The sequence below is a fragment of the Pongo abelii genome, chromosome 1 (genome assembly GCF_028885655.2).
Source record: "Pongo abelii isolate AG06213 chromosome 1, NHGRI_mPonAbe1-v2.0_pri, whole genome shotgun sequence".
NCBI lineage: Eukaryota > Metazoa > Chordata > Mammalia > Primates > Hominidae > Pongo > Pongo abelii.
The window spans coordinates 166,912,969-166,940,809 of record NC_071985.2 but is presented as its reverse complement, the minus strand read 5'-3'; the positions used below and the strand labels follow the sequence as shown (position 1 = coordinate 166,940,809).

The 27,841-nt window shown below is 37.8% G+C and overlaps 1 protein-coding gene and 1 long non-coding RNA gene across 4 annotated transcripts in view; one reads left to right on the top strand and one right to left on the bottom strand.

The window, feature by feature from the left end:
• Positions 1 to 27,841, top strand: part of PDE4B (phosphodiesterase 4B) — a 597,395-nt gene that overhangs the window by 397,976 nt on the left and 171,578 nt on the right. The gene's annotated exons all lie outside the window — the stretch shown is intronic.
• Positions 517 to 27,841, bottom strand: LOC129050696 (uncharacterized). The gene is made up of 3 exons (XR_008514413.1): positions 27,677 to 27,841; positions 14,080 to 14,138; positions 517 to 591 (listed from the first exon to the last, which is right to left on the bottom strand). It is a non-coding gene; the product is annotated as an uncharacterized LOC129050696 (long non-coding RNA).

Sequence of the window (27,841 nt, the reverse complement as noted above, 5' to 3'; positions counted from 1 at the left end):
TGGGAGTGAGCTATGGAGCAAACTGGGGAAGAGCACATGAGGCAGAGAGAATAGCCATAGAAAAATTCCAGAGGCAGGAGCATGCCTGGCATGGTGTAGTAACCACAAAGGGTCACTGTGGCTTCAGCAGTGTGGGGAATGGGGAGAATGAGGAATGAGGACCGTATCTACCGTCTTGGAGACCGTTGTAAGAACTTTGGCTGTCATTGTGAATAGAAGGGAGGCCAGCTGGAAGATGTTCAGCTGGTGAACGATGTGTGACCTGAATTACGTTTCTAAAGAACTATCTTGGATACTATTTTGAAAATAAACTGTAGCAGGACAAGAGCATAAGAGGAAGTCCAATTAGAAACTGGTTTTCGTAATTAAGTTTCGACCTTCTGTGTACCTGTATTATTTTTTACACCTGTTCCTACTATTGCACAAGATGAGTCCTGTCCTGAGGTCAGCTTCTCTGAGACATTGTGAGGCAAGAAGATGAGATGTGAGGCAAATCTGAAATAAGGAAATAAGGCATACCTTCTAGGAACACAGATCCAACTAAAATGTAGGATTATCAGCATCCAGAAGGAAGATAAATGACACTGTGCCCTGAAAAACAGACAAAGGGGAGACCATTCAAACATGCCTTCTCATTTGATTGCAAACCAGTCTTTTTCAGTATGAGTCATCTACATTTTACTCAGAGATTCAGAATGCCAGGACCCTTGTCCTCGCTGTTGAATGCCTTTGGAGTATAATTTGTCACTCTGGGAAATGCCATCAGTTCTTCAGGGATCAGAGGATCTTTGAACCTAATACTGTTGTGCCGGGTTAATTGTGATTTCAGTGGCCTTTAAGTGCTATTGTATCTGCTTAGAGGCCAGTCTTCCTGGGCCAGCGGTGAAAGTTTAAATATACACCAGCATGCTTAGAGCAGTCAGGGGAGTTGGCACCAAATCTGAAAGTTGAATTCATTATTCCAGTCACACTGTTATTTCTTTGTGTAACGTAGATATTTTCTTTGCTCTCTAATCTTCTGTGATGAAAAAGACCTATAATCTCTCCAGGGTTTTTGCCTTTGTTGTGGTCTCACATATGTCATTCAGGAAATCTGACCCCGTGTGTTAGGTGTTCTCTCATGGTGCACTGAATGAGCTAAACAACGCAGAACGAGTCAGACAGGAGGTTGGATAGCTCCAAATGCAATGCAAACCAGAGAAGAGAGAATTGTATTTGATTAATCAGATCACTGTGAACTTCGGCTAAAAGAAATCCCAAAACATGCTGACATATCACAAGGCACAGAGGAGAAAATGCAAAATGAGAATGAAAACAGAGGATACTGTTTAAAGGGAGATATTTCTGCAATTTGGGAAACTCAAATTATTTCTTTTTCTGAGGCATATTGGAAAAAATCCTACAAGCATCATGGGAAGCTATCATTCAGATTTGGCTACAGATTGATTTTCTCATTTGATTTCTTAAGCAAACTATTGACAATGTTCCTGTTGAATGCTTACATGTTGATTGCTAAGTCATTTGTATTCATATTGAAAATTATATTTATTCTGCAATAGTAAGTGGCATGCCATCAGAAAGAAAAATAAAAGGACAAAGAGTTAAGTAATAATTATGTAGCAGCAAGAACGCAGGGAAGATAATGAAAATGAACTAAGTCCCTGGGTGTGGGATATGAATAGTGTACCAGCTTTTCAGGATGTTGCACGTTGGTTCCTCAACAACATTCATGGATATGGTAGTGTTGGTGATGCTATGAACATCAAATTTTATCTGACAGTTCAGGAATGAAGCTGGGAGATGGTGTTATATTTAAAAACACTGAACAATGAGAAATTTTAAATAAAGTGTTTAGGGAAAATACTATGCTTTGCAAAATTATGTGATTTTTAGGAAAAATGCATTGAGTACATTTACACATTAAAATTTCCTTACCTTTTTAAAAATTATAGGAGTAGCTTGTGAATTGAATGGAGTTTTTCTGTAAGAATAAATTATCTGTTTCCTCAGGTCAGGCTACCATCTGTGAATGATATTTATTTTTGTCTACTTGAAATGTAAATATGACTATTTTAAAAAAGCTTTTCCCTGTTAGATTCTTACTAAAAGAAATAGAAGATAATGAGCAGTTATGACAAATTGTAAAGATTTTCTAACTACTCCTAGATATATATTTTTATGTGGCTAATGAATAGTTGATGAGTATGTCTTTTATCTTTTTTTTAGCGCTATCAGGGAGATTTAAAATAGTTCACATTGCTTAAAATATTTCTGGTGTCCATGAACTGTGTCTCCATTTTGAGGATTAACACAGCAAAAACATGGAATTATGGGTGGTGGAATGCAAAGGGTATCACAAACTAGAACCAAGCAATAATTTGTGTAGTTTACATGTATAACAAAGCAGAGGAGTATGGCCATACATTTTAAATAGGAGAATTGCTTGTTTGGAGATTAAACTTTGAACTGCTCTGAATGTCAAGGCTTTTTGGAGAGCAGAAATTGTGGCTGGCATAATTTTTGTGTGCAGTGCCTACCTGGCATGATACTTTTGGGTGGTGTTGATGAGTAAATTAGAAAAGCAAAGCACTCTTAATTAAGAGTAAGAGTTACTTACTCTTAATTTTGAACATAATTAATTCTCATAAATCAGTTCACAATTTTGCCTGCTCACATTTTTTTTCTAGGATTGGTAGAAAATATCAGAGACATTCCAGGAAAAGGAATTTAGAATTTTTACTATTCCCATAAAAAGTGGAATTCAAAAGAGAATTTTGAGTAATTGGGTCGAAAATGAAATCTTTTCTTCCCATTTTAATAACTGAAGTTGAAGGCAGTCGTGTACTTTATGGGATGGAATATTAGTCTTCTGCAACAAAATATAAAAGGAAGCATTTTCTTGAAACTAGAGAACATGTGGTTAGACAGTTAAGAAGGTTCTTGTTGGCTTTCAGACTTGTGATATATAACTAATGTCATTGTAATTTTCTTTAAAAAGAATATATTAAAAAGGGAAAAATAATTTAAATTTATCTGATCACAAAACTCTTTTTGGAGGTGAAGTGCCTATTAATATCTCAGTGGACCTCTGGAACAGCCTGGGTGATGTGATGTTGCTTCAGTGAAACAAACACTGCCTAGAGAACCAGATCAATACTGTTGAAAATTACAGCTTGTTTACCAGCTATATAACCTCAAGCAGGCCTGAGCTCTAATTTTCTTGTGTGTAAATGAGTTTATAATGCTTCCCTTGAAATATTGTGAAGATTGTGATGTAATATGAAGCACCCAGCATAGTTACTGGCTCATATGAAGCACTCAATAAAAACTAAACTTATATTAAGAATGAAATATAAAAAAAAAAATTGATATGTGACTCATTGTGGTGTTTAAATGAGATGTAAAAGTACTTAGCACAGGGATTTGTCCAAAGAATTAACTCGCAAATTCTAGCTTTCTTTTTTAAAAATTTCAACTTCTGTTTTAGATTCAGGGGGTATAGGTGCAGGTTTGTTACACTCGTATATTGTGTGATGCTGAGGTTTGGCGTATGATTGATCCCATCACTCAGGTAATGAGTATAGTACCCAATGGGTTGTTTTCCAGCTCTACCCTTATCCCCTGCTTTTGGAGTCCACAGTGTTTATTATTCCTGTCTTTGTGTCCATGTGTATGCAATGTTTAGCTCCCACTTATAAGTGAGAACATGAGGTATTTGCTTTTCTGTTCCTGCATTAATTCACTTAGGATGATGGCCTCCAGCTGCATCCATATTGCTGCAAAGGACATGATTTCATTTTTTCTTATGGCTGCATAGTATTCCGTGGTCTATATGTACCACATTTTCTTTATCCAATTCACTGTGAATGGGCACCTACAGTGACTCTATGTCTTTGCTATTGTGAATAGTGTTGTGATGAACATATGAATGGATGTGTCTTTTTGGTAGAACAATTTATTTTCCTTTGGGTATATGCCCAGTAATGGGATTGCTGGATTGAATGATAGCTTTGTTTTAAGATCTTTGAGAAATTTCCAAACTGCTTTCCACAGTGGCTGACCTAATTTACATTCCTACCAACAATACATAAGTGTTCCCTTTTCTCTGCAGCCTCATCAGAAGTATTGTTTTTTGACTTGTTGATGATAGCAATTCTGACTATTGTGAGATGGTAGCTCATCATAGTTTTTGTTTGCATTTTTCTGATGATTAGTAATGTTGAGAAATTTCTAAAAGAATTAATTTAGTAAATATCAACTTCTTTCCTTTTTTCATCTCCTCATCTTCACCTTATATATAAGTTGGCAAGCTCTATATTTGGAAATCCAGATCCTTTCAGTTATAATATGATGTTTAATGCAACTTTTAAAAATTACACTTATCCATTGAAATGATTGATTCACTCGTCTTTTTGGTATATACTTAGTACTTTCTATGTTCCGGGTACTGTGCTGGCTTCTGGAATCTAAAGTCGTATAATTATCAGATAGAGTGAACCCCCAAATAAATGAATGATTATAAATCAGCATGTTAGAACAATTATTGGTGTGTATACAGTCTGCTTTGGGCACATGGATACACCTGTATCAGATTGGGGGTAAAGGAGGTGACCCATAATCAGAATTTTGATGGATAAGTAGGCCATAAGTAAACAAAAATCAGAAGGAAGACCTTCCAGGCATAATATAGCATAGCATGACTCATCTTGGAGAATAACTATTGATGTTCTAAGACACGAGAAGGAAAATGATTGCTTGTGACAACACTGAAAAGGCAACAGGGCTGGATAAGCCCTCATGAGAACTTCAACTTTCTCCTGAAAGCTGTGAGGGACCATAAAGATATTAAAGCAGAGAAGGGCATAAGCCAAAATATGGGGCCAACCTGGAGTCAGAAACTGGTCAGGGTGTTTCCCATAGAAACTAAGGGCACTTCCATTGAAATAGAATTGTATTCTATTTTAAGAGGAAGAAACTCAAGCAAGTGCTGCTAAACCTGCAAGAGTCTATTTGAATTTACCTATAGTCTTTGAGGTGGCCCAATGGCTTGGACTACTCTTATACGGCAATTTGCAGTGATCAAAATGGAACATCAAAATTAAACTGTTGAATTGTTAAGTGGTAAAATGTTTTCAAGATTCAACAGCTAAAGGCTTGGAAGCCTGCCTAGAGTGTCCTTATAAGCCCTCTACCTGATTAAGATTTATCTGTTTTTATGTAACTCACTAAGAGTTAAGAATAACTTTTTATTTTCTCCAGTTGAGCTAATTTGACTTACTTGGGTTTTTTGTTTGCTTGTTTGTTTTTGTTTGTTTGTTTTTTGATGCAGAGTCTTGCTCACCCAGGCTGGACTACAGTGGTGTGATCACTGCTCACTGCAACCTCCACCTCTTGGGCTCAAAGCAATCCTCCCACCTCAGCCTCCTGAGTAGCAGGGGCCACAGGCTTGTGTCACCACACCTGGCTAATTTTCATATTTTTGGTAGAGATGGGTTTTTGCTATGTTGCCCAGGCTGGTCTCAAACTCCTAGGCTCAAGCAATCTGCCTGCCTTGGCCTCCCAAAGTGCTGAGATTACAGGTGTCAGCCACTGCACCCAACTTTACTTTTTTAAGTTACTTTACCTCCAAATTTTTTCCTACTGAACTACAGCTAATGGTGAATTCGGGTGAGAAAATAAAATGGAACTCTACATTTTCAATTACACCATGTCAATTAATTATAGGTTAATGATCACTTAAATGCAGTAGGGGAGCTAAATTTTATGAACTCTAGGGGAAATCCTTGAGCAAAGAGAAGAATTATGTATATAGTAAAATTACTTTCTAATTTATTTGTGTTATATGTATTCATTTTGTACTACATGATTCTCTAAAGCAAGGCACACTTACATTTAGTAAATTTAGTAGGTGGAATTATGTATGAGCTTAACCTAAAACAGTGTTGCCTACTATATTCATCCATTCTCACACTGCTGTAAAGAACTACCTTGGCCAGGTGTGGTGGCTCATACCTGTAATCCCAGCACTTTGGGAGGCCGAGGTGGGAGGATCACAAGATCAGGAGTTCAAGACCAGCCTGACCAACATGGTGAAACCCCGTCTCTACTAGAAATACAAAAATTAGCCAGGCATGGTGGCACATGCCTGTAATCCCAGCTACTCAGGAGGCTGAGGCAGGAGAATGACTTGAACCTGGGAGGTGGAGGTTGCAGTGAGCCGAGATCGTACCCCTGCACTCCAGCCTGTGTGACAGAGCCAGACTCCATTTCAAAAAAAGCAACAACAACAACAACAAAAGAACTACCTGAGACTGGGTAATTTATAAAGAAAAGAGATTTGATTTATTCACAGTTCCACAGGCTAAACAGGAAGCAAGGCTAGGAGGCCTCAGGAAACTTACAATCATGGCAGAAGATGAAGGGGAAGCAAGGCGTGTCTTACATGGTGGCAGGAGAGAGAGAGAGAGGGAGGAGGTGTCACATTTAAACCATCAAATCTCATGAGCTGGCACTCACCATCACCAGAACAGCATGGGGGAACCTGCCCCTATGATCCAATCACCTCCCACCTGGTCCCTCCCTCAACACATAAGAATTACAATTTGGATTACAATTCTAGATGAGATTTGTGTGGGGGCACAGAGCCAAACCATATCACCTACCAAGGCAATTATATTAGAAGCTAAATTATAGATATGTAAACATTTCCAGAAACCAGTAGATACTTCTTTATTGAACTAGTTGAAAATCCATAGAGCCCAACAGAGTGTATTTGTCACTGCCAAACACTGAGAAGAAGCCAAGTTTCAGACTCTGCAAGAACTCATTTTGACAACCATTAGGTTATAGTCCTATGTGTAGTTCTGTTGTGAAGAATATTTTGTTAGCTAAAAGAAGACTCATTGTTTTAGTTATCTAAGTCAGTATGAGAAAAATTGTGCCTGAGACCAGGTCCCTGTGATGAAAATAAAACCGGTAAAATAGTAACACTTGGACAAATCCAAATATATTCTCGGACTGTTAGTTCCTGATAGGTACAGACAGCAGAAAACTTCATTCCAATGAACAACTTTTTTATTTATAAACATTTAAGACTTTAAAAAAAGTATTCTTTTTTTGTGCACTGTGGACATTTTTCTCCTCTTGAGATGTGAGCCTTAGCATGTGCAGTGTGAGTGAAATGCCTATACTCCCTACTTTGGTGAGGACAATGTATGTAACATTTGAAGAATGACATTACTTCTTCCTCTCTATGCTATATAATAGAACTGCATACATCGTGCTCCAGCGAAACACACACTTAAAAGTCAGTCTTGTAAGAATCATCACATATTTGCTCTGTTTAGCATGGAACTATGTATTAGGAGGGTATGAAATAAGTGTGGTGCACTTGCCTCAAATTTGGGACAGAAAAACAAACTCTTTCTGTTAATGAGATTATTTCCATGAAATGTCATGCAAAAGATTTTTTAGGAGAAAAAAGATCAAGAAAGGACACATTCTTATTCAGTATAAAAGCTATTTAGTACTTAGAAGCTGGTTAAAGGCAGATGGCTCGGGCTATCGGTTCAGTAGACCTAAAATTATCCTGAGAGCTGATTTCAGGAAGGGATGTTAGCTTGCTTCTAAGACCTTCCTCCCTGTCAGAAATGCAGCTTCCTCTTTGATTGCATAGTTGACTCAACAAAGGCAAGATTTCCCACGCTGAAGACAGATGGGAAGATTCCAAGGTTGGAGGTCGACTGGCAAGAAGCAGGCAGCTAATCTAATGGATAGTGTCTTGAGAGAACCCCGCCTACAAAACTACAGATCTAACACAGCGTGGGGGCTAGGCATCGCCTAAAATCTGCAGGTCCATCCACTCTTGGAACATTCCCTGCCTGAGATCACAGCTACCCAAAGCAAGCTCTGTTATGCCAATCACAGTGAATTAGTCAGATAGCTAAGACTTCCCTCTTAAATAATGCAGTAATTTAATTTTCTTGTGATAATTAGAAGGTTGAAGAAAATAAATCTCTTAACTATAGCCCTCAATTTATTCAAATATAAGTGCAGATTATAGCACAGATGAAGCTATCATATTAAAAGATAATCAAGTTATAAAACTGGTATTTCTATCAAGGCTATTTTTGTCAACTAATTAAAAGTTATCTTTTGAATTACCATGCCTGCTGAATCAGCTTTCAGTAAATAATGCTAATGTACTTCACATAAAATAGTTCTATTTAAAGTAAACTATTTCTTAAATATATGAATTATTCAGACTTTGTTGTGGATGGTATGCAAAGAAACATCCTAATCACAACTAATCTCACAATTAATCTTTATTTTCCTTATGTAGCATAAAACTGCATTCACTTCTTAAATGAACACTTATTGAGAGTGCTACTCTCTTTTGCTCTCTGGTCAGTGGCCCTGGCAATACAGTACTTCCTAAGAATAAGTCCTTGCCAGGTTCCTGTCTAGGTTCCTTCTCTAATGGGAGGGACAGATATCTGCCAATAAGAAGACAATCTGAGAAATGGCATAAAAGGGCTATGCATAAAGCTCCATGAGGTCCCGAGGAGAGCTAACACCTGCTTCACAGAGGAGGTGACATTTGACTTCAGTCTAACAGTGTGACAAGGGAGGCAGTCCAGATAGAGAGAAAAGCAAATGCAAATGAATGGAGACAGAAATGGGCATGACTGACTCAGAGAAAGATAAAACCTACAGTATGGTTATGTGTATTATTTATTTCTGTCTCCCTCTTGTCCCATGTTACCCCTACCACAAACTGGGATGTGAACATCGTGAAGGCAAGAAATGTTGTCTGTTTTGTTAATTAATATATGCCAAATGGTTGGAATGGTGTTTAGCACATGGTAAGGGCTCAATGAATACTTGTGAAATGAGTGAATGCATATGTGTGTGTTAGGGAGAGTTGTAACTGTGTGACTTGGGACTTAGGCATATCCAGGAATTCAGGTGACTTTGTAGAAATAACATCTGACAAGAGTTGGTCTTTAACCCTCTTACCTCCTTGAGAATACTTGTCCTGAAGGAAGATTTTATTTGAAAACTAATAATCACTCTGTAAACTCTATTCTGACAGCAGCAAAGTTTCAAAGCCCTGAAAGATCTCATTGTCCTTGAGCAGTGTCATAAGCTGCAGGCAGGAAAAGTCAAGTTTAGGTTGTGTCCACAGTGCATTGAAGCCAGATAATAAATATTCAGTCTCTGTGACATTTTAGGAACCTTAGTTCAAGGATATTTAGTGTTAGGCCTCTGGTGTTTTATTGATTTCCAAGTAAGCCACAGGAATGCCCTGAAGCCTTTCCTAAAGGTGGGATCATCATGGTTCAGTAAATAGTCAAAGCTTTACAGGAGTCGATACAGGCTTTGGTAGGCATTGTTTTTTTTAGTAAAAATCTAGTGAAATTCCAGTCACATCATCAAAAATCACTTTCTAAGATACAAAGGACCAAGTGTTAGAATTGGAATTATAATTCACATTTTAAGATAACATCAGGTAGCCTCACAATGCCTACTATGCCTTAAAAAAAAAAAAGAAAAGACAATGAAAGGAGAAAATTATGTATACGTCTCTTATTCTAACTTAGTATTTAATAAAGCTCAGGATAGGTGACATATTTTGAAGTTAGCAAGTAATGTTTTTTTCTTTTCTCCCCCCCCAAAAAGAAGTCAAAATAAACAAAAATTTATTATATTGTTTTTAAAAACTACTTTAAATATCTACTGTATGCCAATTTGGGGTACCTTATACCCACTAATTTATTCTTCGTAACAATCTATTAGATAGGAACTCTTATCCCTGTATTGCATATTAAAAACTGAGGCTGTGACAGTGTTAACTTTTTCATTTTCATGAAAAAAATATTGCACAGAAGCTGAATGAAAACTCAGTTCTGTGTTATTCTAAAACTCTTTCTACCATATGATAAATAAATACAACTTTTATAATTACTGATTTCTTGATTGCTAATGGCAGTGATTTTAATTTTTAAGTTGTTATTTATAAAGTTTATAATTATTTAAATTTTAGTTAATGAATATGTTTAAATTTTCTTGTGATCTTTAAAAACAGAAAAATGATTATTTATTTCCCAATTTATCCAGAGCTATTTGGTGCTCTTAACTAAAAAGATTTTGATTGCTTACAAATGCAAGTCAACAATTTTTATGGCACTCATGCTATGGGCAAGGAGGACTATATAAGATATGCTGCGTGCTGAAACTGTTGTAAATAAGTGAAATATCTTCAAGGACCTTTTGATTACATTTGGATAATGAAATATACATGCTCAATATCTAGTCTATGAATGTCAATCAACTGTTCAGAAAAGATCTATCTTAACTATTTTTTATTCTCTTTTTTGAGACGGAGTTTCAATCTTGCTGCGCAGGCTGGAGTGCAATGGCGCGATCTCGGCTCACTGCAACCTCCACCTCTGGGTTCAAGCTATTCTCCTGCGTCAGCCTCCTGAGTAGCTGGGATTACAGGCACCTGATAGGAAGGACCGGATAATTTTTTTATTTTTAGTAGGGACGAGGTTTCACCATGTTGGCCAGGCTGGTCTCAAACTCCTGACCTCAGGTGATCTGCCTGCCTCGGCCTCCCAAAGTGCTGGATTACAGGCATGAGCCACCATGCCCGGCCCTTAACTTTTCATGACTTTGATTGATTCAAAGTTACTGATTCTTTCAGTTTGCCATGGAAACTCACTCAGCATATATAAATTTGTAATCTCAAAGCACCATCATATAGTGAATGAGCAACACTAGGCTATATAAGTGTCTGTGCATATTTAGAAAGCAATGATAATTTTCTCCTTTATTTGTCAATGGTCAGTGCAGACTGCATATGAGATGGGTAGCAACACAGAATATGATGGAGGGTAGGATGTGAACACAGAAACAGAAGTTATGTGAAGAAGATCCAGGAGAGTGAGAACTACTCATTGCAAATATAGCCCTCTTTATGGGCTGCTCAAACATCAAAAATGTATTTGAAGGGAAAAAAAGTATACCATAATAAATACTCAGTAAATATGAACTAACCTATTTGTTCCTTACTGAATTTGCAATGTGTAGGATGACACAGATGCCAATCAATAGTTGCTGAATGATGAATAGACAAATGGTCCAGGACATTCAGGTCATTTGAACAAGTGTAGTTGTCAATAAATGACTAATTAGCTTGCTGTATAGACTGCTGTAGGCTTCCACCTCTGGCTTCACTGCAATTTCTGGACTGAAATGGTAGATTGTACCCTTCTTAAAAACACAGGGAACCCTCAGAGGGTGGGAATTTTAAATATGTCTAAGTGTGATTCTAGAACTTCTAGAATCCTTTCTTACGAGTTCAGAATCCAATGCTTGTTTCTTCAATGAAAACAAGGTCCAGGGAGGAAGGAAATGGGGCCTAATTGACCAAGAGTCCCCCTAAAGATCCATCCCTATTCTATAGAAAGGATTTTAAAATCTCGTTGACAAGGTAGATCAACTGAAATCATAACTTCTAATGCTCATGGATTCATTTAACATTTTTCAAACACAGCATGCCATTGTGTGCCTGTTTAGTGGAAACAGAAATGAGTAACATTTAATACTTTTCAGGAATTCGCAGTCAGGTAGGGAGGAAGCCAACTTGTGAACAAATACATGTATTGCAATCTGGTAAGTGTCTGTCATGACAAAAGTATTTATTAAGAGGAATTAGGAGATACGTATGGAGGAAAGGGGCAGAAAATATGTGAACATGTGAAACAACACAGCAAGTTGAGGAAATGGAAAGATTATGACACAGGTGGATATTAAAAGTCACATCAGGAAAGTAAAGTTAGAATGTGAATCAAGCTACAGATCATATAGGGTTTGTTGTGACATGTTAAGGAACAGAGTTTTTTCATAAAATCTTTGAGAAGTCCTGGAGATTTGTAAGCAGGGAGTGGCATGGCACAATTTATAATTTAAAAAGATAATCATAGAAATAAAGCTCAAGGCAGGGAACTGTTCAGCAGGTTGTAGCAGTAACTCAGGAAAGAAATGATAAAAAGACATGAATTAGGGCAGCCATTGCCAGAAAAAGAGAAAATTAATTCAAAAAGGCAAAAGAGGTGGAATACTCCAGGGTAGGTAACGACTTGGGCAGCTATTCACTTGTTTATGACACTGGCAAGATTTGGGCCGGCCACTGGCAGATAAAACAGATTGCCCACAGTTATGAAGGGGTCTTATTTGCTTTTACTGGTAGTGGTAGTGGTGATCAGATGTGGAAGGCAAGAATGATTCTCAAGTTGATAGCTTGATTTACTCTGTGGATTGAGAGAGAGAGAGAGAGAGAGAATGTGTGTATGTGTGTCCACTATCTAGCACTGTGCCTGGCACTGAAACACAGTAATACATATTTTAAAATAAATATCTGAAACTAATAGCTGTCCCATTTAGAGTATCTCTGAGGTGTTTTATTCATGTGTCATTTCATTATTACTGTGCATATGCAGAGTAATTCAAGGACATGTCTCTACTAAGAGATGAAGCTGGGTACAAATCTGCATGTAACAGGCCTCAATGCCCATATCAGTACCATTGTGCTGAGTGAAAGGAATGATGAATCTAGTCATGGTAGAAAGTTTAGGGCTTGCTCAGTTAGGAAGTTCAGACTTGTAAATAATGTACAAGATATTTGGTAGCTTGAACTGTAATTTATTGTCTGTTTCACAGCTAAATGAACGGGAGAGGATGAAAACAAAACTTATTGTTTAAATCCAAGTACTAAAGAACACTTTAGATACCCACCCTTAGGTAAACATTACCCGATTGGCAAGAAGTTTGTTATTCTAGCTAACCTAAACTCTTAGTGCTGACATTTAAACACATGTTCTCTTGTTCGCTCCTCATTGAAAAAGCAAGTCTCCTGCACAATGGCCTTTCATATTTCTGGAATCTTTTTATTAATTTAGAGGAATACATATCATATACACTGTTAGCTAATGGGATAACGTAATGAGCTGATGATGCTGTTTCTTGGACAATAGACAATTACTGAAGAATATTGTTTCTGTGTTTCTTACCCTTTGCCAGTTTGACTTTCTACATTGAATGGCTTTAGATTCTATTGAGTGTGGCTACATAATCTTGAGATTGACATTGGTGTTTTCACCCTTATTTTTATTGCCAATCTTCTCTCTACTCCACTTTGTAGTTATTTTACCACCAGCATTGTTTGCCAACAAATACTCCAGAACGAAAGGGAAGATGAGATTGCAGTCAGTTCCCTACTTTTTACTCTGGTTAGAGTGTTCTATGCCTAGCTTTCCTAGGGAACTTTAAAAACAAACGAAAATCTATCTTCAGTGCATTTATTAGTTTGATTTGCTATGATTGGCCTTGGATAGCCTTAGTAGTTTAAAGTTCCCTTCTTTTAAAAAAATAGAGGGAAAAAAAAGATAGAGCAAAAACCTTTACTTTAAATAATTAGATTAAGTATTATTTTTTTTAGATTTCAATATATTATTATTTACTCAGGCAAGTAAGACCACTCCTCAAAAAAGGGCTTGAAAAGTCAGTAAATAATATGTTATGCCTAGCAAGCACAAAAGCAGTTGGCTCTGCTTCTTTCTTTTTGGTTTTATTTTGAATGTTTTTGAAATAAATGTTAATTCACAGAGCACTAGCTTCCTTCCTGTCAGTTGTCACAGGGTTTTTCGGTGTGGTTGTTGTTTGCTTCCTAAATGATGGTAAAGCTTCGTTATATCTGTACCTATTTTTTTCTGAACATTTGGACATTTCTTGGAAACGTCAGAATTTATCACTTGGCTTTATTATTGTTTTGGGGAAATATAGTAATTTGTTTAGAATTTTTATACAAAACATATATAGAGAGTGATCTTTAATACTTTTTTAATGAGACATTAAAAGAAATTGCTCCCTATTTAAGTTAAATGTTTTAGTAAGCATTCTCTTATTTAATTCAGTTTTAATTGCATTATTAATTATCATGAACGAAATATTGCTAGGGAAAAAGCTGAAGAGATCATCTAATTGCAGCTTTTACTGCTTTGAATGATAAAGTACCTTTGATTTGGTGCTGAGCCAGGAGGGCTTGATTGATAATATCTGTCTCAGATGTCACCCTGGGAGAAAAGAATAAAACCTCAGTAGAGTTGGTGCATTGCAGCTGTCTCCGCTGCTCCAATTTTTCTGCCCCATTGACGTCATTGGGAGGTTTCAAACCAGTCCAGGATGTCTAGTAAACCTGCACATAAATGAAATGAAGAAACAGAAAAACACTGATTCGTAGCCCCACTCTCACTCCAAAGAGGTGGCTGTTATAGCCTTTCAGATAGTGGGCAGATGTTTTCTCCTTTACTGAATTTTAAAAAGAGAAAAAAATATCATCAGCTATCCAGAAATGTGGGAAAGCCTCAGACAAGGAATGTGAACTGCGTAAGCCCTTCTGAAATCAGATTATATCACAATGAGCCACATTTGTCCGAAGTTCTCAGATATCATAACCTGTATCCAGCTTGTCTTTACAATCAGGAATATCTGACGCAGAACGTGGCATGGGAAACAGCTTTCTTTGGAGACAAGACTGCTCTCACCACTCAGACCAGTTCCCAACACCATTTCCTCCCCTTCTGTCTTCACAGGCAGCCTTTTGTGCTGAGTTCTAAATGAGGGGCCCCCATAGACAATGATAGGAACACAGAGTAGAATTACAGTATTTTCGAGTAAAGATTTTTTTGTTTCCTTGTTTGGAGATATGTGTTTAAGTCTTTTTTATCAGCTTAATACATTAAATACATGATAAACTCTAATCCTCCAAATAATATCACAAAGAACCATTTCTAAATGCTATCACATAGCAATTTAGGGATACAGCTGAGCATTAATGATGAAATATGTTCAGATGCTAATTTTTCATCTGCTGGGCAATTTGGCTGCTGGGAGCAAAAGAATGTTCCCCTTTTCCCCTCCCCTCATTTACCACTAGCAATGACAGGAAGGACTCACAATAATCGAGTAGCTTTCATTTCTTATTTATCTGACAAGTTCCATGAAATACAGTTGAAAAATACCTGCACCTGTATAGCACTTTAAAGTTTGCAAAGCATTATCACTTTCATTTTTCCAGTTGCATTTATTAGACAAAACTGTAAGGTAGATATTATATTTATCACCATGTTTTCCAATCCTGTGCCCTATCTTTTGAAATCACTTCAACTTAGCAGAGATGTGTTGACCATTTATTACATGTGGTCAATTCTTCAAGGTAAAAGATACATAAGACATAGTTGTCAGTCTTAGTGAGCTTAGAGAACTGAGGACAAAACAAGCATCCACACATACCTTAAATCACAAGGCAGAATAACATAGGTGCTTAAGACAAAGTGTTGGCACCTGACAGTGGGTCTTGAATGAAGGGGCATTTCAGAGCAATATTCAAAGACTGATAATATTTCAATAGGTAAAGATGATGGATGTGGCCTTTGGGAGTCAAGGGACCTGCATGAACAGAGTCAAATAGGCAAGATGATCTGAGGGATGATGGGAATGACACAAAGGATGTTTGGAAACTGAAGGCAGGGATTTGGTGAAAGGTAGGTCAGGCTATTAGTGGCTGACCCTAAATGCCAGGGTGAGAAGTTTGTAATAATAATGAGACATTTAAATTCTGAAGCTAGGGAGTAAAACAAATCTGTCCTTTAGTAAAATCCATCAAGCAGTCAAGTGTAAGGTACATGAGAGAAAAGAAAATCTGGCTCATGGTGCCAATTAGGAGGTTCCATATAAATCCAGGGTAGGGAGGTTTGAAGAAACAGAATTATAGGAATTTATTTGTTTAAAAATATTTATTGAGCATCTATTATCTGCCAGCCAGAAATGAGAATATGGCAATCATAGACAAACTCTCTGCCTTTATAGGTCTTTCATTTTAGTAAGGAAGAAATGAAAAGCAAAGAAAAATTTTACCAAAAGCTATGGGTTAGAAGCAACAGCACTTAGTAACAGGTGGTTCTGGATGGAAGAAGATTCAGGATTAACTTAGTAATTTCTCTATTTGAGAGAACATATCCCTTAACCTGTTAGCTAAAAGTGCACTTACTCTATGAAGTTAGCCTTCTTCAGATGCTACAGTAACACTTCACATGGATACCACATAGCTCAAATATAATGAGGTGTAGAAGCACACTTGGCAAAGCACCGAGTGCTACATAAATATTATCATTATTAGTTGTGAATGGTTGTTTTTAGTGTATTGTTATTATAAGAAAATAGTAATAACTCAGAGTTTTTTTTTTTAAACTCTTTAACACTTTATTGTGCCCCAGTTTACTTTTTTTTTTAATTATACTTTAAGTTTTAGGGTACATGTGCACAATGTGCAGGTTTGTTGCATATGTATACATGTGCCATGTTGGTGTGCTGCACCCATTAACTCGTCATTTAACATTAGGTATATCTCCTAATGCTACCCTCCCCCCTCCCCCCACCCCACAACAGGCCCCGGTGTGTGATGTTCCCCTTCCTGTGTCCATGTGTTCTCATTGTTCAATTCCCACCTATGAGTGACAACATGCGGTGTTTGGTTTTTTGTCCTTGCGATAGTTTGCTGAGAATGACGGTTTCCAGCTTCATCCATGTCGCTACAAAGGACATAAACTCATCATTTTTTATGGCTGCATAGTATGACATGGTGTATATCTGCCTCATTTTCTTAATCTAGTCTATCATTGTTGGACATTTGGGTTGGTTCCAAGTCTTTGCTATTGTGAATAGTGCCGCAATAAACATATGTGTGCATGTGTCTTTATAGCAGCATGATTTATAACCCTTTGGATAAATACCCAGTAATGGGATTGCTAGGTCAAACGGTATTTCTAGTTCTAGATCCCTGAGGAATCGCCACACCGACTTCCACAATGGTTGAACTAGTTTACAGTCCCACCAACAGTGTCAAAGTGTTCCTATTTCTCCACATCCTCTCCAGCACCTGTTGTTTCCTGACTTTTTAATGATCCCCATTCTAATTGGTGTGAGATGGTATCTCATTGTGGTTTTGATTTGCATTTCTCTGATGGCCAGTGATGATGAGCATTTTTTCATGTTTTTTGGCTGCATAAATGTCTTCTTTTGAGAAGTGTCTGTTCATCTCCTTTGCCCACTTTTTGATGGGGTTGTTTGTTTTTTTCTTGTAAATTTGTTTGAGTTCATTGTAGATTCTGGATATTAGCCCTTTGTCAGATGAGTAGATTGCAAAAATTTTCTACCATTCTGTAGGTTGCCTGTTCACTCTGATGGTAGTTTCTTTTGCTGTGCAGAAGCTCTTTAGTTTAATTAGATCCCATTTGTCAATTTTGGCTTTTGTTGCCATTGCTTTTGGTGTTTTAGACATGAAGTCTTTGCCCATGCCTATGTCCTGAATGGCATTACCTAGGTTTTCTTCTAGGGTTTTTATGGTTTTAGTTCAACATTTAAGTCTTTAATCCAGCTTTAATTAATTTTTGTATAAGGTGTAAGGAAGGGATCTAGTTTCAGCTTTCTACATATGGCTAGCCAGTTTTCCCAGCACCATTTATTAAATAGGGAATCCTTTCCCCGTTTCTTGTTTTCTTGTTTTTGTCACGTTTGTCACAGATCAGATAGCTGTAGATATGCAGCATTATTTCTGAGGGCTCTTTCTGTTCCATTGGTCTATATCTCTGTTTTGGTACCAGTACCATGCTGTTTTGGTTACTGTAGCCTTGTAGTATAGTTTGAAGTCAGGTAGCGTGATGCCTCCAGCTTTGTTGCTTTGGCTTAGGATTGACTTGGCAGTGCGGGCTCTTTTTTGGTTCCATATGAACTTTAAAGTAGTTTTTTCCAATTCAGTGAAGAAAGTGATTGGTAACTTGATGGAGATAGCATTGAATCTATAAATTACCTTGGGCAGTATGGCCATTTTCACGATATTGATTCTTCCTACCCATGAGCATGGAATGTTCTTCCATTTGTTTGTATCCTCTTTTATTTCATTGAGCAGTGGTTTGTAGTTCACCTTGAAGAGGTCCTTCACGTCAGTTCTAAGTTGGATTCGTAGGTATTTTATTCTCTTTGAAGCAATTGTGAATGGGAGTTCACTCATGATTTGGCTCTCTGTTTGTCTGTTATTGGTGTATAAGAATGCTTGTGATTTTTGCTCATCGATTTTGTATCCTCAGACTTTGCTGAAGTTGCTTATCAGCTTAAGGAGATTTTGGACTGAGACAATGGGGTTTTCTAGATATACAAGCATGTCATCTGCAAACAGGGACAATTTGACTTCCTCTTTTCCTAATTAAATACCTTCTATTTCCTTCTCCTGCCTGATTGCCCTGGCCAGAGCTTCCAACACTATGTTGAATAGGAGTGGTGAGAGAGGGCATCCCTGTCTTGTGCCAGTTTTCAAAGGGAATGCTTCCAGTTTTTGCCCATTCAGTATAATATTGGCTGTGGGTTTGTCATAGATGGCTCTTATTATTTTGAGATACGTCCCATCAATACCTAATTTCTTGAGAGTTTTTAGCATGAAGGGTTGTTGAATTTTGTCAAAGGCCTTTTCTGCATCTATTGAGATAATCATGTGGTTTTTGTTGTTGGTTCTGTTTATATGCTGGATTACATTTATTGATTTGCATGTGTTGAACCAGCCTTGCATCCCAGGGATGAAGCCTACTTGATCATGGTGGATAAGCTTTTTGATGTGCTGCTGGATTCGGTTTGTTAGTATTTTATTGAGGATTTTTGCATCGATGTTCATCAGGATATTGGTCTGAAATTCTCTTTTTTTTTGTTGTGTCTCTGCCAGGCTTTGGTATCAGGATGATGCTGGCCTCATAAAATGAGTTAGGGAGGATTCCCTCTTTTTCTATTGATTGGAATAGTTTCAGAAGGAGTGGTACCACCTCCTCCTTGTACCTCTGGTAGAATTCGGCTGTGAATCCATCTGGTCCTGGACTTGCTTTGGTTGGTAAGCTATTAATTATTGCCTCAATTTCAGAGCCTGTTATTGCTCTATTCAAAGACTCAACTTCTTCCTGGTTTAGTCTTGGGAGGGTGTATGTGTCGAGGAATTTATCCATTTCTTCCAGATTTTCTGGTTTATTTGCGTAGAGGTGTTTGTAGTATTCTCTGATGGTAGTTTGTATTTCTGTGGGATTGGTGGTGATATCCCCTTTATCATTTTTTACTGTGTCTATTTGATTCTTCTCTCTTTTCTTCTTTATTAGTCTTGCCAGCGGTCTATCAATTTTGTTGATCTTTTCAAAAAACCAGCTCCTGGATTCATTGATGTTTTGAGGGGTTTTTTGTGTCTCTATTTCCTTTAGTTCTGCTCTGATCTTAGTTATTTCTTGCCTTCTGCTAGCTTTTGAATGTGTTTGCTCTTGCTTCTCTAGTTCTTTTAATTGTGATGTTAGGGTGTCAATTTTAGATCTTTCCCGCTTTCTGTTGTGGGCATTTCGTGCTATAAATTTCCCTCTAAACACTGCTTTAGCTGTGTCCCAGAGATTCTGGTATGTTGTGTCTTTGTTCTCATTGGTTTCAAAGAACATCTTTATTTCTGCCTTCATTTCGTTATGTACCCAGTAGTCATTCAGGAGCAGGTTGTTCAGTTTCCATGTAGTTGAGTGGTTTTGAGTGAGTTTCTTAATCCTGAGTTCTAGTTTGATTGCACTGTGGTCTGAGAGACAGTTTGTTATAATTTCTTTTCTTTTACATTTGCTGAGGAGTGTTTTACTTCCAACTATGTGGTCAATTTTGGAATAGATGTGGTGTGGTTCTGAAAAGAAAGTATATTCTGTTGATTTGGGCTGGAGAGTTCTGTAGATATCTATTAGGTCCACTTGGTGCAGAGCTGAATTCAATTCCTGGATATCCTTGTTAACTTTCTGTCTCGTTGATCTGTCTAATGTTGACAGTGGGATGTTAAAGCCTCCCATTATTATTGTGTGGGAGTCTAAGTCTGTTTGTAGGTCTCTAAGGACTTGCCTTATGAATCTGGGTGCTCCTGTATTGGGTGCATATATGTTTAGGATAGTTAGCTCTTCTTGTTGAATTGATCCCTTTACCATTATGTAATGGCCTTCTTTGTCTCTTTTGATCTTTGTTGGTTTAAAGTCTGTTTTATCCGAGACTAGGATTGCAACCCCTGCCTTTTTTTGTTTTCCATTTGCTTGGTAGATCTTCCTCCATGCCTTTATTTTGAGCCTATGTGTGTCTCTGCATTTGAGATGGGTTTCCTGAATACAGCACACTGATGGGTCTTGATTCTATCCAATTTGCCAGTCTGTGTCTTTTAATTGGAGCATTTAGTCCATTTACATTTAAGGTTGGTATTGTTAGGTGTGAATTTGATCCTATCATTATGATGTTAGCTGGTTATTTTGCTCGTGAGTTGATGTAGTTTCTTCCTAGCCTCGATGGTCTTTACAATTTGGCATGTTTTTGCAGTGGCTGGTACCAGTTGTTCCTTTCCATGTTTAGTGCTTCCTTCAGGAGCTCTTTTAGGGCAAGCCTGGTGGTGACAAAATCTCTCAGCATTTGTTCGTCTGTAAAGTATTTTATTTCTCCTTCACTTATGAAGCTTAGTTTGGCTGGATATGAAGTTCTGGGTTGAAAATTATTTTCTTTAAGAATGTTGAATATTGGCCCCCACTCTCTTCTGGCTTGTAGAGTTTCTGCGGAGAGATCAGCTGTTAGTCTGATGGCTTCCCTTTGTGGGTAACCCGACCTTTCTCTCTGGCTGCCCTTAACATTTTTTCCTTCATTTCAACTTTGGTGAATCTGACAATTATGTGTCTTGGAGTTGCTCTTCTCAAGGAGTATCTTTGTGGCATTCTCTGTATTTCCTGAAGTTGAATGTTGGCCTGCCTTGCTAGACTGGGGAAGTTCTCCTGGCTAATATCCTGCAGAGTGTTTTCCAACTTGGTTCCATTCTCCCCGTCACTTTCAGGTACACAAATCAGACATAGATTTGGTCTTTTCACATAGTCCCATATTTCTTGGAGGCTTTGTTCATTTCTTTTTATTCCTTTTTCTCTATACTTCTCTTCTCACTTCATTTCATTCATTTGATCTTCCGTCATTGATACCCTCTCTTCCAGTTGATCGAATAGGCTACTGAGGCTTGTGCATTCGTCAAGTATTTCTCATGCCGTGGTTTTCAGCTCCCTCAGGTCCTTTAAGGACTTCTCTGCATTGGTTATTCTAGTTAGCCATTCATCTAATTTTTTTTCAAGGTTTTTAACTTCTTTGCCATGGGTTCGAACTTCCTCCTTTAGCTCGGAGTAGTTTGATTGTCTGAAGCCTTCTTCTCTCAGATTGTCAAAGTTATTCTCTGTCCAGCTTTGTTCCATTGCTGGTGAGGAGCTGCGTTCCTTTGGAGGAGGAGAGGCGCTCTGATTTTTAGAGTTTCCAGTTTTTCTGCTCTGTTTTTTCCCCATCTTTGTGGTTTTATCTACCTTTGGTCTTTGATGATGGTGATGAACAAATGGGGTTTTGGTGTGGATGCCCTTTCTGTTTGTTAGTTTTCCTTCTGACAGACAGGACCCTCAGCTGCAGGTCTGTTGGAGTTTACTGGAGGTCCACTCCAGACCCTGTTTGCCTGGGTATCAGCAGCGGAGGCTGCAGAACAGCTGATACTGGTGAACAGCAAATGTTGCTGCCTGATCATTCCTCTGGAAGTTTTGTCTCAGAGGAGTACCTGGCCATGTGAGGTGTCAGTCTGCCCCTACTGGGGGGTGCCTCCCAGTTAGGCTACTCCTCTGACCCACTTGAGGAGGCAGTCTGTCCATTCTCAGATCTCCAGCTGTGTACTGGGAGAACCACTATACTCTTCAAAGCTGTCAGACAGGGACATTGAAGTCTGCAGAGGTTTTTGCTGCCTTTTGTTTGTCTATGTCCTGCCCCCAGAGGTGGAGTCTACAGAGGCAGGCAGGCCTCCTTGAGCTGCAGTGGGCTCCACCCAGTTCATGCTTCCCAGCCGCTTTGTTTACCTACTCAAGCCTTGGCAATGGCGGTCACCCCTCCCTCGGCCTCGCTGCCTGCCGCCTTGCAGTTAGATCTCAGATTGCTGGGCTAGCAATGTGCGAGGCTCCGTGGGCATAGGACCCTCTGAGCCAGGCACGGGATATAATCTCCTGGTGTGCCACTTGCTAAGACCATTGGAAGAGTGCAGTATTAGGGTGGGAGTGACCCGATTTTCCAGGTGCCATCTGTCACCCCTTTCTTTGACTAGGAAAGGGAATTCCCTGACTCCTTGGGCTTCCTGGGTGAGGCGATGCCTCGCCCTGCTTTGGCTCATGCTCGGTGCACTGCACCCGCTATCCTGCACCCACTGTCCAACACTCCCCAGTGAGATGAACCTGGTACCTCAGTTGGAAATGCAGAAATCACCCATCTTCTGCATCGCTCATGCTGGGAGCTGTAGACTGGAGCTGTTCCTATTCGGCCATCTTGGCTCCACCCCCTGGAGTTTTTCATTTGGTAAATTGTTTCTCATTTTAGTTATTTGAAAGCAAAGAGTTGAAACATATTTATATTCATTATGTGTGTTCAAATAATCTCAGAAAAGTTTGGAACTTACCTTACCATATAATCTTTTGATTTTGTTGCTGCTGTGATTTTTGCTTACATGTTAGTGTAGTATACATTATGAAAAATGATATGTATTGTCTAGGGAGCTCCTAAAGCTTATATCTAGGACTCCAGTGCCTAATGGAGAAAGAGGTCAATTCAGCAAAGAACATGTTTTATGTATTGATAAATTTTGTGAGCTACATCCTCATAAGCATTTAATACTTTAAACACCTAAGCATCTTCTTTGAGGTTATTTATGTGAATGATTTATTAGAGAGTTTAGGTTATTTCTCCTATACATTCACAAGTCTCATAACATTTAAAAGACTCATCTGTTGCTCCTGTTATTAGTAAAATTCATTTTACAACATATATTTAAAAATTAGCAGAAATTAAAATCTTAATTCACATCAAAGTAAATGTGAGCCACATAATCAGATTACTGTCGAGTCAATAGACTACCTAGGGTTATCAATAATGACCCTACTTATGTGTCTGCCTTTTTGTCAAGTTGAGAATAAGAATCTACATGCAAGTGGAAGGGGAGAATCGAGAGCGTTACCTAGATAATTGTCTTTAAGGAGTATTAGTCCATTTTCATGCTGCTGATAAAGACATACCCGAGACTGGGTAATTTATAAAGGAAAAGAGGTTGAATGGACTCACGGTTCCATGTGGCTGGGGAGACTTCACAATCATGGCAGAAGGCAAAAGACACGTTTCGCATAGCAGCAGACCAGGGGGAATGAGAACCAAGCAAAAGGGAAAACCCTTATAAAACCATCAGATCTTGTGAGACTTATTCACTACCTTGAGAATAGTATGGGGGAAAACACCCCATGATTTCAATTATCTCCCACGGGTCCCTCCCACAACACTTGGGAATTATGGGAGCTACAATTCAAGATGAGATTTGGGTGGAGACACAGCCAAACCATATCAGAAGTCTTTTTAGGAAAAATAAGATGATAATAAAATGAACTTCTTACATTGATAACTATCCCTGATGTACTAAAGAAGGCTTACTTGGTAAGTATTTACTAATATATATGTGTATGTCTAGGGCCTTGTGTCCAAAACTGTTCTGTCTCTCTCTCTTTCTCTCTCTCTCTGTCTCTTTGTATCAATTGAAGACCCTTTTGTGATCCTTTCTGCCCAACTGAAGATCAGGCAGATAAGCAAATAATTTGATCAGTGACTTCTTTTTGCCTATAAAATTTTAGTTTAAAAAAACGATTTGGTAATCATAATCCCCTGTTGTCTTTTTGCTTAGAATTTAGACTCAACTGAACTGATCTCAATCTCTGACAAGCCCTTCCCAATTCTGCCCACTGCCCTTCTGCATCCTCCTAGCTCTTCTCTGTACTGTCCTTACTGTTTGCTTGTCCATATCATACTGTGCTTACCTATTTATATGATTCTTTCACCTCTTGGCCATGAAACCCCGGAAGATCATGACTGTTTCCTTCATATTTATACCCATTACCTCTAGCAGAGTCTCAGTCACCTGTGAGGTTCTCAAGAAATATAGGAATATCTGTTAAAGTGAATATTCTTTTGACAATGGAGACATGGCTTTCACGGCTTCGGGGAAAACTTTTATTGTCCTAAAAAAGAGCCCCTTTATCCTTTATGCCAAATACAAAGGCTGTATCTCTCATCAAGTCTTAGGGTAATTTTCTGAGTCTTGAGACATATGGCAATTATTAATAATAATAATAGCAGGAGCAGCAACAGTTTACTGAGCACTTGGTGTTTGCCAGGCCTGTGTTAAGCACCAAACATATAATAATACCTCAGTCTATCTATATTTTGCAGATGAAGAAACAAAAAGTTTAAGATTCTTGCCCAAAGTCACACAAATATAAAGACTTGGTAAAGTCAAGATTAACCCAAGTTTTTCTGCCACTAAAGCCTACTTTTAACAGTTATGAGGAATTGCTAAGTTGACACATAACAAATCCATTTAAAAAGATATGGATTTTATTTGTACACAGAGCTGGAATATGTCTGTCAGTGTGGGAAGGTACCTGACTTCATGATCATATATGGAAAGAAAGTAAGATGTTTCCACAAGAAAGGAATTTCATGTTGTTTGTCTAGTCCTTTAAACATCTGGATATATTTTGAAACTAATTTTTTAAACTACCTTTGCTTTGAGTCTTTGAAAATGAAAAATATATTTTATGAAGCAGTCACTGTTCAGGGAGCCAAAATACTTGAATTCTAATCTCAGCTTTGTATTTTCCTAAACCAGATTCCTGAAACATCCTCGGCTATTTCTTGGTTGTCAAATCAATGATGGAATGATATTGTAGGTTCACCATATCCCGTTCCTTCCTGTTCCTCTAGTGTGCTTCACTTACTTCGGAGAGGTCGCTGAAGACCAATTTCAAATTATTTTTGGAGAGAAAAAGCCTGAGACCTGTGAGGGATACTTCAGGGAAATGTTATCTTCTCAGAGCTTTAAAATAATCATCTCCCCTGGGTTCTCTGTGGTTTGGGAATCTTATGAAGCTTAATGAGTGAAAGGGACAACAGTTTTCAAAATGTTAGCAGTTTCCTACATTTGACCTTTTAACATTTAGAAACATTGGTCAAGGTATGTTTAAATTCTTTGAATTGTAGCTGACCTTTGGAGAAAAAAACATAAATTAATTACCTACATGGAATGCTTATATGGAACTATTAGCAAAGTAAAAGTAGGACTTTAAATACACTATGGAAAAATGCTTTTAGAGACTGAAATCATTATAGTGATAGAGTCACTGAGCTGGAAAGAAACTTGGGAAGCCATCTAGTTCACCCTTCTGTCTGAGGCCATGTCACATTTGAACCATAACAAGAGATTTGAAATCTTTTTTTTTTGTGGAGGGGGAGATTCAACAACTTCTGTTGGTATCTAGTTCTGGTAACTGACAATCTCACCTGTCAGCAAGTCGTTTTTCATAGCTAACCTAAATCCCTAGGGCTGCAGTTGGAACTAACTCATTTTCTTTTGTTCTTAGATGTAGAAAACAGCTCGTATAATGACTCCTTTTGCACATGAAGATTGCTAGCAAGATGTTATTCAACTCTCATCCTAAAGCCAAATTCCCTGAACCTTTCTTCACAATTTCTTTGTGTCTAACCTTTTAGTAACTTACCTTTTGCACATATGGCTATCCAAGTCATCTTCTCAATTGTGAGACCCACAATACTATCTAATAGCATACTTAGCTGTTATACTCAATGAATTGCTTAGTTGAATATGTTATGTTACCATGATAACTTGGATGCTGTTTCTGTTTAACAAAACATATAATGAAAACTTTTCCTTTAAACAATAGAAACAGAAAACATTGTATTGACAGCAAGGAAGGTTACAAGGGTGTCCATCGCCTTAAAATTCCCCAATTTATAAAAATCATGAACTAAAAATGAATAAATTAAGGAAGATAATTTAACAAATGTTTATAACTCCTTTACATTTCTACTCCATGCTGAGCAGAAGGTTAATGAAGTAAAATAAGTTTTGGTATCAAACAACTCCAATTTCGTACTCCATGTAACTGGACTTAATGAGCAAGTATATTCTAATTTCTAAGCTTTATTTGCCTAATCTTACAGAATATGAAAATAATAAAAAAGATTAGTTCCTTGAGGACAGGGTCATTCTTATTTATTTTTGTATCTATGGTGAGTTCCTTGAGGACAAGGGCCATTTCTTATTTATTTTTGTATCTCTAGGGCCTTCCCCAATTCATAACAGAGATTAACACTCACTTATGTTTGAATTTCACTGAAAGGTTGCTCGTGAGAATTAAATGAGATTATGTATGTGAAAATATTTGGTCAGCTGTTAAACTATATATAATTGTGAGTCATTACCATTAGTAATTTTAAAAGAATGATGATTAGTAATGAGTTTTTAAAAATTAAACCAAACTTTGGTTTACAGCTGTCTTTCCAGGAACATTTGTTATTCATTTGTTGCAAATCATGTAAAAAATTATCTACACATGAGTTTCCTAAAATTAATAATCAGTGGTACAAAGCTGGCCATTTGGAGTTTAATGCTTAGACTCTTTTGTTGAGCAAAATGAGAATGACAAGGGAACTCAGATGTGACCAAGGTGACCTCCCAGAGCCAATCCAAATTCACTCTGGCACCAGATGAATAGGAATACCCTGAAAAATTTATAATTTTCCAGAGCTTCCATGACCTTGTGTACATTTCCCTATGTGGGAGAGAAAAATCAGTGGTATCTTTGACTGACAATAGCACCCAAAGGTTTAAATAACATTGCTTCATTTATTAACAACATGACTAAAAGGAGTCTTTAAGTACTTGACCTTCTTTCATGGGGAACAGCCAAAGGGCCAGAGGAATACACGGACTTAAAAAGCAGTGTTTATGAATAATACTTTAGAGCTTTCTAAAGAGCACCATCCCCTGCTTTGCTATTTGGTTTACAAATACTTAGTTTAAGAAAGGAGAACTTTGGAATCAAAGTAGATCAGATTGAGATCTTAGCTCTGCCATGCAAGTAGGTCCTTGGGACAATTACTTAGCTTTTCTAACCTCAATTTTGCTTTCTGTAAAATATATTACCTAGCTCATAAGTTTCCTGGCACCGTTGGGTTCTTGGTAACTTCATTACTTCCTACACCTTCTGATGTCCTTCTTCACCTATCTTGTTAGTGGCAGTTGGCTGGCTAATATGATTTACAAAGCTAGTATGTCCAATGCATATGAGACCCCTGCAAGAAGCAGCAAAAACTATTTGATAAACATTTTATTGAATTTATTTCCAAGAGTGATATTGATTGCATGATAATGACACAAAGCTATAAACCTCAGAGAATGTATTGCTTTTTGAGGAATTAACTTAAAACTAGAAAAATACAGCTTTAAATGTAAAAATTGATTATAGCCTGCCAAGAGCAAATAGCATAGGAAGGAGTTCTGGAAGGGCAACTGGCAGCCCTGGGTTTAGGCCCACCTGTGCCACAAACTAGAAAACCTTGGACAAGTCACTTTTCTTTTCTGAACTTTACTTGCTTCATCTTTAAAATGAGAGAATGATACCTTAGGCCTTTTTCTGCATCAACAGTCTACAGAGCTGAGAGTCAAGCATCGATACTCTCCCAAACAGATGCTGCCTAGGCACAGAAGGGTTCAGGCTCCATCTTGTTTTGCTGTCAAATCTTCAAAAAGTGAGGACTATGGCCTTTAGGCCAGCGCATCTCTGTA